We start from the raw sequence: 5,609 nt of genomic DNA, 5'->3' as shown, positions 1-5,609 counted from the left end.
CGTGTTTGCTGTGTGGGACTGGAATTGAGCTCGATCACACACAGATACGGTGTAAAAGCTGCCAGCAGATGTGGAGACGGTTGGGACAGTTTCATTCACACTTTGGGAAAAAGACTGGATCCTAAATTCAGGGGAGATAAGTGTTACAGACAGAAGGCTGAAAATTGGTTTGGGAACGATATGAGTCATGACCGAATGGCGGGCCGACCAGATGGGCTGAAAGCTCTAACTGTCCTCCGATGCCTTCTGGTCTCTGACCGTCCAGTATCTAAGGAAAGAGAAACAGTTAATCGTGCATTTCGAAGTCCTCCTCTCATAACTCGGCGAGGTGAGAGATGGAACAGTTCTGCTATTAAATTTTGAGACTCGGAGAATGTTTGGAGACGGAGTAATAAAAGAGAAACTGAGTATAAAGTTGAGCGTCAGGAGATATTCAATAAAATAGGTAGACGGAAATGGACATGCTGAGATTTTCCCGCAATTTCTTTTGTTCGTACTGAAACAGAAGGGAAAAGTCTGATCCTGGACTATGTCTGCTCTGTGGACGTTTGAATTCCCTATTCCAACAAATCACTTCTGAACCACACGGAAACCTCACTATCCTGCATCACCCCCACCCCTGTTACTGACAATAAGCTGTTCATTACATAAACACATATGGGTACACAACAGCATCATTTACCGAGTGAATTGGGAAAATTCCAGGGAGAGTTCCATTCGGTTTCCAACAGAGCATTCTCATTCAGTTAATTCTATTGCAACACCATTTGACATGCAGCTGTCACTGTCATGTGGCCATTCGCATTCGACATCTCTGGACATTTTAGGTTGGGGCACGTTTGGAATGGAACCTCACGTTTTGGAAGGGACATCGTTTATAGCATATTCGGCTGAACTGATAACCTTGTCTCTTGCACCTGCAGTACAGTGGAGACAGTTTTCACACAGAAACCAAGAGATGATCAAAAATGGAGGAAAACATGTGTCAACAAAACCTGCCTCAGCGAGCGAATTCGCTCTTGCAACATTAAAGGAGAGCGGCAAACCTATTAACAAACAACAGCGCCCTGCGTGGGTCTCGACCCCACACTATTGAGATTAAAAGTCTCAAGCTCTACCGACTGAGCGTACCAGGACAGGATTGGTGTTGGTTAATTTATCATATCAGACTGAGTTTAATTCAGCTGACACGGCAAATTTCAAAAATCTCGTTCATTCCTCCCCATTGCAAATAACATTATCCAAGTCTTTCAATTCTCAGATTTATTCCTTCAGACCATTACAACACATTTAGGCCTTGCCCCTAGATTTTCGATTCTCTGTTAATATTTTCATGTTTTGACCCTGATTCTTAGGTCACCGAAGTGATTCCCAGCCACTCTGGCAGACTGCAAATCAATCGGGAAAATACCTTGGGAAACCAAATCATTTCTGATTAGAGTGTAGGGAATCCCATCTGCTGAAGAGACAGAGTCCCAACAATCAAAGACTGCCTTTGTTCTACCTACCTACAAAGTTTGCCACTTCTAATATTCGAGAAAGGAATTCTGATTATAAAATGTTTTAAAAACAGGAACAATCTTCGGAAGACATTTCCAGTTTGAATTAGAATGTTTTATCCTTTCACACGGTAACAGCCGTTCCTGAGGAAGGAGTTTCCATGAGCTGTGTCCCAGGGCTGAGCCGGAAGCCGCTGATTGAAACTGCAGTGGCTCCTTTCATTTGGCAGCAGGGGCTTGTAGAGAGTGGGGTCACATTTTGCTGCACGTGACCGTCTCACTCATTGCGGACTCAGGGTCAATCATGGATGAGCTCTAGTGGTTGTATTGTCAGTACATGGTCGTTCTCAATACTTGATGTGAAATATTTGAGGCTCTGTGCTCTTTTTGGGCTTGGACAACCAACATTTCAGCCAAATGCTCTGACCATTTGAGACACAGCAACTGGCAGCAAAATTGTGCGTGTACACATCCAAACGCACAGTGATCGAGAGGATGTGGACAGCAGTAGTTCTCATTATTTTAAGAATCAGTTGCTCATGTTCCCGTGTTTATCGCAGAGAGGGTGAGAGACCCGAGGAGTAACAAACACACCCACAAAGCAATATCAGGATCTGTGTAGTTCTGTCATAAAAAGCTGCCTGCAGTGGTTCTATTGCAAAGTTGGGTTTCAAACCCACGACGCAATAGAGACTGGATTCTAAACCCAGCACATTAAACCGCTCTGGATTAGTGGTTCTGGAAGAGCACAGCAGTTCAGGCAGCATCCGAGGAGCAGTAAAATCGACATTTTAGGCAAAAGCCCTTCATCAGGAATACAGGGTTTCGCCCTATACGTCGATTTTACTGATCCTCGGATGCTGCCTGTACTGCTGCGCTCTTCAGCACCACTTATCCTGAATCTGGTCTCCGGCATCTGCGTTCATTGCTTTTACCTACCTTAAACCACTCGGCGACGCTCCCTGACGATAACTAAGCGCCAAACCTGTCAAGACTAATGTTTCAGCAACGCTTCACTTCAGGCAATTTCCCCTGACACTTTCTATGAATACCTTAGCATAATTTAAAAAAAATATTTACAACGATTTGAAAGGTTTTCACGGTGTGGACATTATTGAGAAGCTGAATATTCTTCGACAGTTTTCCGCAGAGCTTCAGGCCTGAGGGATGTCCTTGGAAAAGTTTGCAAAATCATGAGGTAGACGAGCAGAGAACATAGTCAATCTACACTTTTTCAGAAGTCACATGAGTTTACAGCGAGTTAGCATAGGTTTAATGTGAGAGCAGTACAATTTGAAAGGGACGTGAGCGACACTTGTTTTTAATACAGACATTTTTGTGCGTGTGGAATAAATTGCCACATTTAGTGGCAGAGTTTGGTGCACTCACAACACTTCAAAGCCATCTAAATGGGAATGCAGACAGGAATTGTTCGGAGAGATAAGGGACATATATTGGCAAATATGTTTAGATTAGTTACGGTAATCTGTTCAACAGGTGCAAGGTGGATAGGAAGGTTTGCTTCCGTGCTCGGTAATTCTGTGACACTCCAGTACCTGACAACAGTTTGAATAGACCACTTGCGAAAACGCATGCTGTGTGTTCCTAAGTCAGCGTGTTTGAATTTTATTTCTTTCTTGAGGCGTAATGTTTTGAAATGACACAGAGAGGAATGTTTGCCAGACATTTACAGACAATGACCATTCTCCTTGATAAATTCCCAATTTCTCCTTCAAATAATTTCGTTGACTAAAAAAAAACCTCACAAATCGTGTTATCCCCTTAACTCTCCAGTGAATCCAAAAACTGACAGCTCTTAACGTGGACCAGGTGCAAAACTCAAACGGCAGAGTCATTATCAGACACGCAAACTCATTACTTCTGTCTGTGGGGCAGTGCGAGATGTGTATGTCAAGAACTGTTCATACATATAACACCGAAGCAATTCCAAATGGAGCTTCCCGACATTCTGGAGATTTAGTGCATTGCCAAGTAACAGAAAGTGCTCAAGTAACATTAAACAAAACAGGAAAATGTACCATGCAAAGTGAATATTACCAATTATATTCTCGATTAAATTAGGTCAACAATGCGCTGGTGCCTCCATCTGATCGAGCGAGCCAATCTCCAGCCTCCCTCACCAGGACAGTAGTGAAGGAAATGAGAGAAATATAACAAAGTTTCACGTTGTGATTGCCCACCTTTTAGCCACAACAACAAAAAACGAGGGAGCAGATTCAGTGCAGGATCTGGCTTCACAACAGCGGTGAAATAACGACGTCCACTCACTTTCAGGGAAAACTGTGAACAACTCACATTGTCCAGAATATGAATACACAGCGCAGGCTGTTTAATTCCCATGTTCTACTGCTGCCCCAACATACATACGATAATGTACCTTTCAAAGAGAGAGTTTGTAACTTTGGAATGCCAGTGTCAGCTGTTTCCCTCGCTCTTACTGCCGCCCTTGGTCGTGTTGGGGCTGCACTTCTCATCTTACACGCGGTAGTTGAGTGTGCAATTCTCTGTTGTGGAAAAGCGGAGTGTTTTGGAGCAGAAAGATGTGAAGTTCGGATGCTTCTGGAGTTCTTGTTGAAAGGTTCGGTGACGCTAGGAAGATGGTTTGCAGACTTTTCCTCCTTTTCTGGGTGACGTTCTCAGCACTGCAGAGGTTCCTGTGAAGCGCTGCTCTCATGTTTTGGTACGAATTCATTTGGTTTCATTCCCGCTGCTTCCGTTTGTTGGGATTGCAGATTGGGTCCAATGGATGGAATCCGTGTATGAGTGCCCTGCTTCCATGAATTGTCTGGCTGTCTTGTGCTTGCCCTGTCCTATTATTGTTGTGCTATTCTAGTCGAATGTATGGCCTTTGCCGTTTGTACGTATTGCTACTAGGGACTGCTGGACTGACGCCCACACAAATTCTTTACTAAGAACCAATATCCACCCGCCTTCATTCGCAAATGCATGGCACGCAAAGTTCGCAACGTGGATTTGCTATGAGGTAATTTTTAAATCATGCTTCCCTGTGTTAAAAACAAATTCTGGTAAACGATATCCAGATTCTTCCGAACACTCGGACATATGACAGCACAGAAAACGAGGGCCTCACTCAGACAATAACTCACGAGAAAACAAGGTCAAATACCGCATCATGTGCAGTTCAAACGTGGTTGACGAGATTCCACGCATGGACTGCACGAAACACGACATAGGAGAAAAAGGCTGACAACTAGAGAGCTGCATTCATAATTTCATCTGGACTGTAAAAACGCCTCAGACAGCTGTTCCTTGCAGTTATGCACAGAATATTGAATGTCTCTGATTCCAGGGCTTGGAATTCGGATGATATGACAGTCTGCAGCACTGGTTACTTCCTTGTGTGAGGTAACTCCTGAGGGAACACATGTCACACTCTGTTGCTCTGCAGTGTGTTGCAACGATTCTGAGTATTAATTAAGCCCCCCTCACTGTAGTTAATTTCCATTTTCATCACTGCCAACCTTCTTCAAACCAAAGCACGCACTTGCTTTTTTCAGACTTCTGATATCCCGCTTTCATCCCGCTTTTTACCTAATCATATTTCTGACTTTACAATCTATGTCATAACAGGTTGGCAACTGCAGAATGAGCTTTGTTCCGTTCTCCACTGATGTTGAGAGGAGTAATACAACATATTCGAGTAGGACTTGATGCGCTGGCGGGTGGTGTATTCGCGGCATTATGGCTTCTTTTTTTCGTTTTCGGTCGACCATTTCGAGTTCATTGCGCAGACTTCTGAAGAAGACTTTTTGGAGTCGTAATGGTAACTGTGTTTTCTCTCAGAATACAGACGTAGCTTTATTTCTGTTCTCTTATAATTGATCTTCTTCTGATCTTTACAAGTGAAATAGGGTGCATTACTATTGCCCGTTTTTAGTTTCAAAATCAATAGAAACATGAAGGAGACAGTATCAAAGAACATAAAGTTCTGAGTTGTTAAGATAATTTTTGCAGCAATGGTGGACATGAAGGTCAAATTAAGATAACGGTTCAAGAACATTTAGTCTGAAAGTGGTATGTGACTTTAGTTCCAAATATATGTTTCCGTTCTTCCAGTACATCTTTTTG

The 5,609-nt window shown here is 43.2% G+C and overlaps 1 non-coding gene across 1 annotated transcript; it reads right to left on the bottom strand.

Annotated features, from left to right (window-relative positions):
* Positions 1 to 1,063: 1,063 nt before the first annotated feature.
* Positions 1,064 to 1,137, bottom strand: trnak-uuu (transfer RNA lysine (anticodon UUU)). The gene has a single exon. It is a non-coding gene; the product is annotated as a tRNA-Lys (tRNA).
* Positions 1,138 to 5,609: the final 4,472 nt, after the last annotated feature.

This window comes from Chiloscyllium punctatum, chromosome 6 (assembly GCF_047496795.1).
Source record: "Chiloscyllium punctatum isolate Juve2018m chromosome 6, sChiPun1.3, whole genome shotgun sequence".
Classification (NCBI taxonomy): Eukaryota; Metazoa; Chordata; class Chondrichthyes; order Orectolobiformes; family Hemiscylliidae; genus Chiloscyllium; species Chiloscyllium punctatum.
Note: the sequence above shows the minus strand (reverse complement) of the source record. Positions and strands in the feature narration are given on the sequence as shown.